At 42.9% G+C, this 14059-nt stretch overlaps 1 long non-coding RNA gene across 1 annotated transcript in view; it reads left to right on the top strand.

Moving 5' to 3' along the window:
* The window catches only part of LOC133280464 (uncharacterized), a 157613-nt gene that overhangs the window by 123869 nt on the left and 19685 nt on the right, over positions 1-14059 (top strand). The window lies entirely within an intron of this gene.

The following is a 14059-nucleotide window of genomic DNA, read 5'->3' as shown; positions in this document are numbered from 1 at the left end:
ATCATAGTAAGAAAAGCTAAGGGAAGGGTGTGTCATAATATCTATAGCCTCTATTTTGCAGTCTTTGGCAATCTACAAAAGGGAGATTAATTTTTTGGTTGGTTGGTTTGATTTCTTTTAATCTTTCATATTCAGGTGATGAGGAACACCCACCCAAAGCTGAAGTATAGCTCAAATATTGCTATGGTACACAAACACATACACTCAAACTATACCTCTTGCACTCAGCAGAACTTTGTAGACACAGTATGTTTTCATTGCTGTTTCCTAGAACATATTAATAGACTTTTAGGCTGCAGTAAACCCTTGTGATTACTTACTCTGATCTATTTTATTACAAAAGCCATAGATTCCATCCAGTGATTCTGGCCTTTAGCCCAATAAATTGTTTTCAAGGTAGGGCATATCTTTTCAGTAATGTATTTGCTTTTTAGTTAGAGACTCCAGCAAGTGGAGAACTTACCACAGCCGGTAGTAATCTGTTCCAACTGACTTATTCACTCTTTGTAAAGGATGAGCATCTTCTCTCACTGCTGCAGGCAGCCAAAACTGAAGCTGGACTGCAGAAATCCTCTCCAGTTTTCAAGAGTACCTCTGCTGCTCCTGTAAATCAGGGAGCAGCAGCATTAGGAAGGTAATCTCCTCTGCTAAAGGAAGAGGCTGAGAGGGAAGGTGTCCCTGTAGCATCTTTATCATCTTTTGCTGGTGTGAAACCAAGGGTAAATGCAGAGGAGGTCTCTGAAGTAGCCATAGGCCTGACATTGGGTGTGTGGAGTAAGGAAAAAAAGTAGGACCTTTGTCTCTAGGAGTTGACTGAAAGACTGGTTTCGCTTTGAAACATAGCAGTGATGAGACACAGCATGGGGCAGGAAAGAATTAGATTGGTGCAATGAGAAGGGAAGGAGGAAATCAATTGGCTTGTGCATCCCAGAAAGCAGGTGCAGAGTGTGGATCCAGAGGGTAGGGTGGGAGACTGGGAAAACAAGTGGTAGGTCTTGGGGAAAGGGAATACTAACAGGGAAGAAGAAAAAGCATAGGGAAAGAAAGGGAGGGAAAACCTACATGATTGCTGAGACCACCATGTGTTTCAGCAGATGGTGCTGCAGCCTTTGGAGGCCCTGAAGGAGGCAGGGATGAATGCAGGTGAGGGGTGTCAGGGCTCAGCAATGTGGCATGTGCTGGTGGGTCTCTGCTCATCCTTAGCAGAACAGGGGTTCAAGCCCCCCCCCCCCTCCCGCCTTGCTGTGCTTTCTTTTAATTGAAAGGCTACCTGCCACCATGTCCTGAATTAACAATGACATATTACTACAAATATAGCCTTTCATAAGGGTTTTTCCCCTCCCAGCTAAGCTGCCACGTGTGTTTGATGCACTAGTAAGCAGGTCTTTCCCCAGAAGCAGGGGATTTTGGGGGATAGGTGAACTGATTTTCGTGTAGGACCTAGCCTTCTTTACCGTGCTTTGGTAATCCTTGAAGTAAAAGGCAGCGTGTATGAGTAAAATGAGTATGAAAGCTTGCTTTCTGCACAGGCTATCAGCTAGCTACAGTGTGCACAAAGCAAGCTCACAATTTCTCTTGCTGTCTCTCTTACTTTGACATTAAGCACAGATAGACTCTACTTTAAGGACTTACAGAGAGCTGTTAGGTGATCTGGCATTTTCAATTCACCCTGATCGCCAAGAACCCTGTCCCAAGTTGCTTAAGATAACCAGATGTTGAAGTGACCTCAACACTTTTATAAGTGGTACTGTAGTTTGTTCAGAGCTGCGCGACGTTCTGGGTGTCCTTTATTCTCCTTTGGCTCATGTCTCTGGAGATTTCCCCCTAACTTCAAAAAAAGAGATCTGGCCCATTGCTATTTTGGAATTGTGGTTTTATTCCTTGCCCTAATAAATGCAAGGCTGATTGACCAATTTGATGGTAATTCATTTTCCAGGCAGCACTTCTAGCTTTTTTGTATGCAACTTGGCAGCGTGCTCTTCTTGATAAAGCGTTTTGGGCAAAGCTAAATAAGAAGGGGGAAAAGAAGGCGGGAGGGAAGGCACTTGCAAAGTGCTGGAAGATTTGGAGGAATTCCTCTGCAGGGAAAAACAACAAAGGAAGGTACCAGGAAACCAAGTATTAATTTCCCGCAGCACCATTAGCCTGACACCTGTTAGCCCTGACCATTACCCAGAGCTGAGGGGGGAAAAGGCTAATCTCTACCACATTTATATCAACAAACTCAAACAAAAAAGCTGCCTAATTATCCCATTGAACCTGTGTCAGCTTTAAGGCCGGCTCAGTTTCCCAGGCTGGCTGCCTGCCAGGACCAGCAAGCTGGGGTTCATAAGCTACATGCTAATGACAACGTCCTTTCATTCCAGCAGCGGCATAATTGCCAAAAGCAGTTTACAGGCTCATTATTTTTATGGTCATATTTCAGATGATGAAGTCAAAGGTCAGCCCAGGGTTTAGTTGGCGATGCATTGGAAATTGTTTGTTTAGCAGAGATTGCATCTCAGTGATAGTGGCAGGACACCTAAAATAGATGCCAGTTTTTCCTGGGCTGGAAGGGGAAGATGACTGAAGAAGGAAGGAACACTGATGAAGATCAAGTGAATATGGCGAAATGTTTAGTGCCTGGTTTGTTTCTGATGCTGCTGGTGTTGTGCTTCTCAGTAGTCAGCCTGGCTTGGTGACCTGACACCCAAAGCCTCAGGATTCATTTGCTGATTTTAAAGATTTGAAGTCCAGGTCTCACAGCCGACATAAGATGCAAAGTTAAATTTACAGATTTTGGTCCAATTATTGATTTCCCCAAAACATTTCAGCTGAAAAGAGTGAGAGGAATGATTGTTGCAGTGTTTTAGCTTCCTTAATTACAGGAGCTTGATATTTGGATTTGAATTTACCTCTGTCCAAAACTCCAAGATGTTTTGGATTCTTTGCTTCCATTTGGTCAATGGCTGCACCTGGTTTCTGTGGCAGAGATCTGGTCTGGACTAGAGCTTTCTCACAATGGCACTGACAATGGCTCGGGTCAATTGCCTTTCTTCAAACCAAAGTTAATCTCCTCTGGCCATCCTTCCACTCACAATAAATCACACTTACCATGTATACAATTTTTCTTTTTAAAATAAGCTCCCAGCAAAGGCAACCAGAAAAAGGAGGAATTTGATGTCTTCAGGGTTTTGGCCAGTGAGAAAATTTGGCAGTGAGACCTTCATAGAAATGTGCTGAGGAAAAGAGGCAAGTCAATCCTCAGCTTGTCTCCAAATGCCTTTGGAAGAGTGCACAAGGTCTGAATTAAAGGCATGCCTGGATTTCTGCCTGTTTGTGCTAGAATTTCCTTGCTGTGTTCTGCGTGGGCAAGAAACTCAAGCAGGCCATCTCCCGTGCTATGGAGGGCATGGCTCAGGGCAGCTGTGACTAAGGGCATGTTGTGCCCATAGTGCTCCTGAACCAGAAGCAGCCACTGTGAATTGTTGCTGGAGAACAGGGAGATCTCACATATGCACAATACTAAAGCCTGCAACTTCAGTACACATGTGCATGTGTACAATAAAAGTGAATCCTTCAAATGCTTACGTTAATACACCAGCCTGAATGAGTGTCCCAGGCCTGGGTTTTGCCATAATATACCTTGGCTGCAGGGGCTGACTGCTGAGATGTAAACACGTAAAGCAGTAAGAATACAATTAACAATGACACATGGAGAAAATCACTGTCATTTACCATTAGTCTGATGAATAATGTGGATTTATTATTTTTTTGGTAACTTGCTTTCTCCCTGTCCGTGCTGGAGCTGTGTCATCCCAGCCTCTCGGGGAAGAAAAGCAAGATCTACATACTTTTCTGCTTCTGTGGTTTCTATGGCTCTCAGTCTGGCACCAGCACACAGTTCCCAGAGAACATCACACTGTTGTTCTCTGGGTGGGTATGTAAAGGGAGAGGAAGTGAGTGCAGAGGGAAAAAGCTAATCTGAGAGTATAAATGTAAGACCATAAGGAAAAATAGGCATCCTTTTCCTTACAGCCCATTCTTCTGTCCTTCAGCATGGTGCTTTCCACATAGACCAAATGACCGCTACCCAGCAAGCTCTCATATAGAGACTTCAGGATGAATATTGTGCAGAATATTCATATTTCAAATGCAGAAATCTCCGTGTCTGTCTGAAATTGGAATCCAAACATTGCCACTTGTCTCTATCTCAAATCCTTGTGCTGCAAAAATCACTGAAGATGGTTTCTGATTCTAAGGAAACCGCAAGCAAAATGAATGCAGAGATCACACATTCAGACACAGGTGTGTGATGTGAAAGGAAGGGCACTGAAGAAGTGTTACTAAAACACTTCTTCCAGCTTCACTGTGTGTGTTATAGAAGCAAAGGAAAGCAGCAACTCTCTTTAAGCTACGGTTGAATTGTATTTATTATAGTAAAACTAAAGCAGCTTGGTGCATTATATAATAATAAAAAATGCCAGTTTATTAAGTCAAATAGTAAAACTATAGTCAGTCTCTGCTCTAACACAGTAACATAGCAAACCATGCTGACTGCGGGTTTATAGTTCCTTTAGCATCTGCACTTAGTTACAGCAGTTTTACTATCTACATTTCAATATACTATTCTGATTAAAACTCCTTATAGTATTTTTTATTAGATTTTCTGTCTACATGTTTGATTTACCAAGACATTGTGAAATAGAGAAAGTTGCTTTGAAAGTTTCCTTGATGTCTTAAGCTGTTGGTGAAATAAACATACAGGAACAGGACAACAGGAGGAAGTGAAAATCCTCTTGAACCTCCACTGTAGCATATCAAATTGTGGGGGCAGCTTATGCACAGCAGATACTATATCTGTGGTAGAAACCAATTTTCCTGGGTTGGTGACTGAGGTGAAGGAGCCAGAGTAGCCTTGGCTGGGGCCAGTTGGCTAGTTCTCCTACTTTGGTGTTGCAACTCACATAGCCCTGCAAGTGTTGTAAGGAGTTACGGAGCAATTCAGTTGCGATTAATGGCTAGAAACCTCTACTGACTTCTCTGCAGGGACAGTTGACTTATGTTTGAGCTGAGCATGGTATTCTGGCTCAAAAACTGGAGGCATGGGTTAGTCGGGGAGGTAAGGAGACAAAAATATCTAGATATTTTAGATCCCCTGGCTATAGAGTTGGAGACTCCAGTGAGGATCACTCATCTCTTCCAAAGTCAATACATGGACATCAGTGTTGTATTGCCTATATTTTAGGTAAGGCCTTGAAAAGAGGGAGCCAGTGGACATTAGGAACCTATTACAGTGCTTCTTAATATTTTCCTGCATTTCATCAAAGTTTCCCTTCTCTTGGTTGCTGGCTAGCCGTCCTCATCCATCAACATGTTTAGTGTTCTTGTTAAAGTGTCCCACACCAAAGTATCTCTTCTCTGCTTCAAAAAAAAAGCCTTGGCTTCAGAGAAGCAAGTGGAAAATATCCTATTGATGTCAGTGGGCAGGGAAAGAAATAGGACAAATACCAGCTTGTAAAGATGCTGCCTGTGAAATGACCCTGGTAATCAGTGAAGCTGCCTGGATTTGTGGAGGTTGCCATGGTTGGAGCATGCAGAAGGGACTGCTCAACCACAGTCTTGCATGGATGCATATCTTGGGTTATCATGAAGAGATAGCCCCCCACTTCTATTAATTCCACTTCTCATGGAACAGCACAAACTCCCAGAAGTAGAAGTCAGTAGTCTTTCTCCTTTACTTGCCAAGACACTGCAGGTGTGCCAAGTTTACAGCCCTCTGCTTGATCCTTATGGAGTGCACCCGTTCCTCTCTGCCTAGCAGCGAACAGTAATTATGGAGCCTTCCTCTTTCATATTTCCCTCTTTTTCACCAACACTCCCCCAGGGTGGCAGGAATGAGTAGTGAGACTCCAGTGTTTGTCAGCCCTCCACTGATGGACAACACAGGTGATGCAGAGAGCTGTTTTGAGGAGGAGGGTATGGACAGTACGTTTCAAAGGACAAGAGAACCTGAAGGCCATCCACCTGAAGGAAAATATAAGAGCTAAACTGAAAACTTATAGGATGCTCTGGCTCTAAGAGGCTGTCAATCCAGCATTAGCAGTTGTACAGTTTAGATACTCATTTGTTTCAAATCATAGAGAGCTATTCCAGGAACCTCTCTGCCTTTCTTTGATACTTTTACCCTGGGGACCTTCTGGTTTTGGCAAAAATAACAAACAAGGGGTTTTACGGGTCATGCTATAGCTTTATAAAAGTCAAGATGTATTTTCTAGCACCAGTGCCGTGTGATAGTTGTGAGGGATCAAAGAAAGTTTCCCTGGTTCTGTGTTAGAAGAACTTAGATGAAGTAAAAAATCTCATTTGTATCCTTTCTTTCTGCCTTGCTGCAAAGCTTCTGAAGCCCAGTCGGTCTTCCCATCTGCACTGCTGCTTCAGACCGAAAAACCCAGTATGTGGTGCTTTTGGTCTAGTCCTAACAAAGAGGCACAGAGTGCCAGTGGAGGTCCTGTCACATGTTTTCTGCAGATAAAGAGAAAGGGATGTTACAACAATGTAGGATGCTTCCCTTTACCTGCAATACAAGCTTTGATAAATTTTGGGTTTCTTAATCATTTCTCCTGTATTTTAGGAGAAATTTGGTTTCGGTTTTGGTTGTTTTGCGGTTTGTTTTTTTTAAAGTGATTATATTTTAAGCAGCTGTATTTTCATTCTCTTCTGAAAGAACATTTATCATGCAGCTGTATTCAGGTCAAATATTTTCTAGGTTTGGACCCATTTTGTGTTATTGCAGTACAGGTTTTAGTTGGCCTATATGTCAGACCTTAATACAAAAAACGAAAATAAAGGGAATTCTAAGTTTAAGAAACCAACCCCATTCTAAACCTACTTAGAGTGAAAGCTAAGTTTGATCACAGACATAGGCACAAACCCCAGTCTGGTTGCTCTTAGACAGCAAGTGAATTTTTTGGGGGGGAGTGGTGTTTTCTGCTCCTTGAGTCATTTCATTGACAGGCAAACTGCTACTGGTGATTTTCTATGGATCATCTATGAAAATTTCACCAAACCAGGCTCTTGTGAGATTTCTTACAGGCTGGCCATGTTCCAGCACCTCTTCTGGTTATGGTGGTGGTTTTTGACAATTGCAGTAAACACCCTAAACTAAATTTTCTAGGGACAGATAAGCTGATTTACTATATAGGGGGTTTAAACAGGCAAAGGTGTGAACTAAAACTCATCTTGGTGCTCCAGATAATGATGATAATGTAAGAAAACCTTGCTGCCGGGTTTTATTTGAAGTGAATGTGCTACATGTCCCTCTTCCTCTCCATCTTTGAGGAATGTTTACAATTGTTTCATGAAAAGCCCAAGTCCCAAAGCTTATCTGCAACTGAATCTTTTGTTTGCAACTGCTTTAAAATGAAGGGGGAGTCCTGTGCCTTGACACCAGTAAAACCATTAGATAAACAAACCTTTATTTCCTACATTTCCTTAAGACTTCAGATCCTGTCTTATTTTTTTCTTCCTCCTAATGCTCTGCTCATTAACAGGTTCATTTGATTCTTTCCTTGGGAATTCACCAGAGTTTGCCCTCAATCTCAGGGCAAATAGTTTATAAGTGACCTGCCGGATGGTGTTCGTTAACTGCTTCAGTCCCAACGGGACACTGATATACCCTTAATTAGGATGTGAAGGAAAAAACCTCTAAGTGCTCCAAGATGACTTGAGAAAGTTAGATGAGAAAGCCTAGCTGTTCATCTTCCAAGGTTCAAGGCAAAAGTGGAAAGGGAACAGGAGAAAAAATCCCACATCAGGACTGAAAAGGAAAAGCAGAAGCATTAGAACAACAGATACATGCTCTGCATCTATTTTCCTAGTGCACTATAATATAAATGAAGAGTTGAACTCTCCTGAGAATTATATTAAGGCACAGCATGAAAGCATTTTCATGTCTTTTCCATTCCCCTTCAGGTACAGATACCTGATACAGGTGCTGAGCATAGCAGCAACGCTCCTTGCCTTCTGGAGAGTATTTATTTATTCAGACTGGTCCTCTTGAAAGACAAAAGCCACAAAGTACCTTATGCTGCCAATAGGGCACCAGTCTGCTGAACCAGCTGCAGTTCAGCGATGCACAAGGTTTCAAGCCCTAATACCCCTTTCCTGTGAAAGGCTGGAGAATTGGAGTAGAAGAACTTTACTTTGGAGCTGTAGCTGAAGAAAATGAGCCCATTCAGCAGAGCTGCTGGGAATTTGCTTGCCTTTGAGCACCTTAAGTCCTGCACCCTCATAGAAGCACTTTACTGAACCGCGTTTGTTGTTCCAGCCATCAGTGATATTACGTGTCTCTCTTCTGCTTGTTACATTTGGTTGAGATTTAACACACTAGCATATATTAATAAGCCTGTAATGTAATAACATCAAGGTTATTCCCCATAACACAGAACAGATGGTGGCACCCTGGAAAATGATGCTTTTTCAAGCAGTTCTGTAAGGGATTGGTTTTTCTTCTTGTCCTTTCTTCTTAAGAAATTTTCTTCACCTCCCAGTACTTTTTGAAGAGGGTGATTTGATTTCAAGGGTCTCTCTGCAAGGCTGCTCAGTGGTTATGGTGCAGAGGTCCCAAGCCAGTGCTACATGAACAGCTCAGGAAGCAGGGTGGTCTTGTGGGCATGGGGCTCTGCGGGGTCCATTTCTTACTGGCTTTCTTATTATTCTGCAGATAGCATTGCTTTACATCTGAAGTATCTCAGATGCCCACGCAGCATGGCTTTAGTACACCTTTAAGGAACACCATTCTGTCCAAGCTCCCTTAAGTGGCCCTGAAATCCTTTTGCAGATCTGAACCACGTAGAGCTCAACCACAAAGATCTCCTAAGTGGGGAGGATTGTTGTATTTTAGCTTCATCTGCTCAATTCTCATCAGCATTAAGCTTTGCAGATGTAATCCTAAATATTAACACTGGGCTGTGGAGAATCATCTTCTATTTAGGGATCTTCATGTGTTTCGTAAAGATTAATTTACCTTCCTATCTACCCTTGTACCCAGCACATTTCTAAAGGCTTGTCCCAATTGCTTGTGTGCTTTACAAGCATGCTGAAGACCTGACTGCATGCTATGCATCAATTTTGAGGATAACATATATTTGATCTGCTTGCTCTCTATTTTCACTCTTCCAAGTTTCCCAGAGAGGGACAAGTAGCCCACCCTGTAACCTTTGCACCTTCAACCTCTCTTCAGCTATTACTAATGGTCCTCATTCTCCTCCTTCCTCTACTTGAGCCTGGTCTTCCTGGATGGGAATGACCTCCCCTCCACCCCCACCTCTTTTATTATATCCAAGACACACTATGCATGAAACTGCAAACACCTGGCAGACATTCCAGGGAGCGATCTGTAGTGCGTCTCCTGCACTGCACAGGCATCTGAGCTGAGCCTCATTTTAGGGATCCCAGAGGTCCTCTCAATCAATAATCCATGTATTTTTATGAGAGCTAGATTACGGGGATTTGCAAAGGGGGTGATTAAGTAATGCTTCAAAGAGCAGTTACTACTCACACCTGCAGCATTAATAGGGATCTATTAATAGAAGCTGCACCATTTAGTAATAATCCCTTAATCACAGAAATGCCCCTTGATTTATGCGCTTCAAAATAGACAATACTTTCCATATATCCAACCGGATTTAGATAGATGTGACTTCAACATCTGTCTGAGTGATGACATTTCAGCTATGCAGACGTCATGCAGGGGGCCCAGAACAGTTAGCTAGAAAAGGGATAACAATCATGCTCCTTCCACTGCTCACCACCTGCACGTTCACGCTGTGTGGAAACAGTTTCCTGTGCTGATCTATCTCAGGTGGTTATCTGCAGGTGCCCCAGTGAGGCAGTCTGAGCACTGTCAATCACTGCCCGGCACGGGGGAAAACAGTATTAACTCTTGCTGATATGAGGAGGTTAGACACAGGTTCAGCGTCTAGGATGCAGCCTGTCCTACCACAGTCCCAGAAATACAGGGCTAATGGTTTTCCCCAGAAAAAGCCTTTGAACTTCATATAGGATGCACATAGACATCACACAAGTAAGTGCAAGCTGTCTGAAAGGCAGATCTCTCAAACCAATAACATCTTGTACTTAACCAGTACCTCTGCTTAGCTCTGTGCTGCCATCTGAAGCATGCAGAGCAATCAGAGAGCTGAATTCATCCACTGCTCTTGGGCTATACTGGGGCTTGTCTTTGATGTTTATCTTCCTCATACTGGTTGAATTGGAGGTTGTGTAAAGCTCTTCCTCTCAATAAACTAGCTCTTTGTTAAGGTGGCTCTGCTCTGATGCATTGCTCCGTGCAGCACAAGTAATATGGGACCCGAAAATAGACCTGTATAGATGGCTTTCAACTTTTCTGAAGGCAAAATATTAGTATTGAGAACAAATAACTGTGCCAGATTCAGCCCAGCTAAGTCCAAAATGTCCATAACTCTCCATGAGCAAGGTGGTTATTGGGAGTCTTCTCCTAGCTCAAGAAATAGTCTCTCCCATTCTCGTTTGGACCTGCACTTTTCACTTGAGTGGGCTTCCTCTGGATTGATGCCATCATCCCTGAGAGCAGAACAGTTACTCAGCAGCCCCGGACAGCTTAATTAAGGGCTGGAACTCAGCATAAATCCATGCAAAACTCTTTATTGTTTGCTTTTGTTTTGCTTTCAAGGCAGAGATCATGACGACAGGTCACTCCTGGATATGCTATAAATTATCTGGGGGGAGAAAGTCATTTTTCAGTGACTTGTAGCTGTTACTCCAAACCAAACTCTGATACACTTCTGGGTAAAGCCTGTTGGGAGTGTCCAGACATTTCTAAACCCTCTTTTCTTATCTGTTTGAGTGGACTCAGACTAATTCTTCTGTCACTAACTAAGCCCTAGTTATATTCAGTTCATGCGGACAGCCAGCATGAGTAGTCCCTTTCACCAGAGATCCTGTCCGTGTGCAAAGGCAGAACTTTGCTGGGGGCTTATGGACCTGATGGCCAGATCTCAACCATCACAAGAAAGAAATTATGCTGGTGTGAAAATGAAGGCATAATTTGGGAGCTAAAATGAAATGAAGTTAGCCTGGGTGTATCTGTCCTGTTCTCAAGGCTGGGAGGTATTTAATCAAAAAGTGACTTTCTAATGCAGTCAAGTTTAAACATAAGTTAAATGGTCTTGCTTGTTTTCCGTCACTTACTTTGACCACAAAGTGTGGAAGCTTATCCACTTCTTCCTACCCCATGCCTCGCAGCACTGCACACTTAGGCATCTAATGCTATCAGTGGGAGGCTGCTCTACCTTTTCTTCCACCCATGATTAGTCATTTTGAATGGCAGAGACACCAAAAGTGTCCTGTTTATTAGCAAGGACTTTCTGACAAACACTGTGGTACATAAAATAACGTTGTGAGAGACTTTTGGAAAACTTCTAGTCTTCCTCCTGTGCCCAGAAAGATCAAGCATACCTGGACTACTTTTGTCATTTAACTAATTGCTTCTTAAGTAGGACAATCTCAGGCTGTATAGCGGGGCCATAATGTGCAAGGGAACCCAGAATGGATTAAGCTAGCCTGAAATATGCGTAATCATGAGATCAAGATCCTATGCAAGAAATATGCAACGAAGTAACACTGAAGAAAGGTACTCCTCTTCTTCAATACACATCCTACTTTACTTTCCAAAAAGGAAGGAAGAATTAGAGAGCAAGGAAAAGCTATCCTTACTCTCTGGAATGCAGAACATGGGCTAATAATTTGTATCCTCATCAAACAGAATTTGCTGGTGGCTGCTGAGATGGCCTTTTTTTTTCTGGTGAGGTTGTCTTTCTGTTCCTGCTGGATTGTGCTCTCAGCAAGTCACTTGTCAGTACTTTATGAACATCTGTTATGGGGCTGCAGAGCTGCAGAAATCCAATTTTTACAAATCAGGTAAATCATAAGGCAATTCTGTTGGTCTGTGGGGTTTTGAGATCCTTTAAATGGTTCTACTTGGTTTTTATTTTTCTTATTTAAATGACTTCTGTCCAGACTTTTCATTCCATGTCGGTCATGATGACTGCTGGAAGAGTTTCCGTCTGCTGCTTGTCATTATAAGCGATGTGCTGCTAGGCAGAAAGCTGCAATTTGGCTGGTTGGTGTTTGTCACTGCCTCCGAGAGGAAACCTCTTATCTAGAAGCTAGGGGGAGAGCTTTCCAAATTCACTGTCTTACACAAGCCAACTAGAGCTTATCGCTCGCCGTGTGTCCTACTCTGTGGAGCCCATCCATTTCAGGCTGTGAGCTGTTTTCATGGAAAACATTAAAAATTCTCATTCGATGAGGGAAAGAGGGTTCTTTCGCACTCTGCTTTTTCGTAGACCTCTCAGTTTGCAAAAGGCTGAGCAATCACTACTGGGAAAACCTTAGTATAAATAAAAAGGTAACTTCCCCTGCAGTCTCCTACCCTTCCTTTAGGTGGGACAGAAACGCAGCTACGCTGAGTTAGAATGCCCAAGAGAGATGAGTCTTGGGTGCAGGACTTTTAACAAGTCTATTTTTAAACAAGACCCCTCTGGAAGGTGGCAACGGGTTCCCCTGGGATACAGATGGCATCATACGGGCAGGAGGGAGATCTGCAGCCACACAAACATCCCTCGGACAGCCATGCCCTGAGGGTGGTAGGTGGGAGAACAGCAAAGGCAGCAGTCTCAGCCCCTGCATAAGGGAAAGCTGCTTTGTCCTGCACTCGAGTAATCGATTCTCCTTACCTGAGCCTAACCCTCCCCCCAAGAAACACACATAAATGGAGAGGAAACAGGATCCAGCCCTCCCAAGGGGCAGCAAGTATCCTTGTAAAAGAAGGCTTTTATGAGATGAAGGGAAAGAAAGTTGTAGGGGCTCCATCTGTGCAATAAAATATTTAAATATGTTCTGAGACCAAATCAATAATTCTTCATTTAAGCCAAGCTTGCTGCTGTTTTTCCTTTTCATTAAAATTACCCAGTATTAAAAAGACAAAAGTTAGTAATCCAGCCAGCTTGTCTGGCTTTCTACACAAGTCAGCCACTGACCACCACGGCAATTCCAAATCTCCTGCCCTGCCAGTTCATGCCTCAGTTTACCTACCCATCGGCAGGACAGAAACCTCATCTCACTGAGAAGCAGTGATTGTGCAAAAGGGTTTTAGATAGTTGGATATTGTGAATTGGAAGCACACTGGAAAAGGACTTTAAACACTGAGTCAGTAGAGGTATGGTGGTTAAGGCAAACTGAAGATCTGCCTTTTTTGATTGTTACATCACATCCATTTAGACTGGATTTTCACCTCATCTTTACTGTTGTTAATAGACCAGAGCCTTCTCTGCTGTGAAGCAGCACAGCTCTGTGCTTTTGGCTTTTTTGTACCAATTGAAGATCCTGCCACAGTAAATAAGAAAAAGGCTCCAGCCTCTTGTACTGTAAGGTGAAGGCAAGAGGTGCATTGCAAGTTATAGGATTGTTCTAAGGGAGCTGTGTCCATTTCAGAAGCCTCCTGCCAGCTTGGTAGCTTATTTCCAGGAGAATATCTCTGATTATATCAGTTTATGCCTTGAAGGCTCCTGAACGTACTTGATTTTGTTCACTTTCTCAAAGCGCAAGTGCAGCCTTTCCTCTTGCATTTTCTTCTTGTACCTGGTTTGTTTTTTTCTAAACCTGGCTTTTCTGGGTGACAAAACAGAAGGTCAAATAACATGGTATTTCCTATAATACAAAGTTTAAAATGGAGTTGAAACATTCTGTGGCAGTTACTACAGGAGGACCAGTGTTCATGGCTCAAGTCACATGCATTTAACAAGAGACACCACCAAAGAAGGGCTGCGCTCACTGCTCAGCTCCTTTATGGATGATTGTGACCTCTCAAAAGCTCCTCCTCAATTAAGGTTTAATCCACTTATTGACTTCAAGAGCCAGCTGACTAAGGTTACAGGGACAACACTCAAAGTGAGGTTTCTTTTTATGATCCAAGACATTGCTGCATTGCTTAGGACAGCATTCAAGTTCGAATTTCAAATATCCTGAAGCTTGAGGG

This window comes from Pezoporus flaviventris, unplaced genomic scaffold (assembly GCF_033815535.1).
Source record: "Pezoporus flaviventris isolate CSIRO_AGI_PZ_B2104156 unplaced genomic scaffold, CSIRO_AGI_Pfla_v1 ptg000083l, whole genome shotgun sequence".
Lineage (NCBI taxonomy): Eukaryota > Metazoa > Chordata > Aves > Psittaciformes > Psittacidae > Pezoporus > Pezoporus flaviventris.
This window is presented reverse-complemented; position numbering and strand designations above follow the sequence as displayed.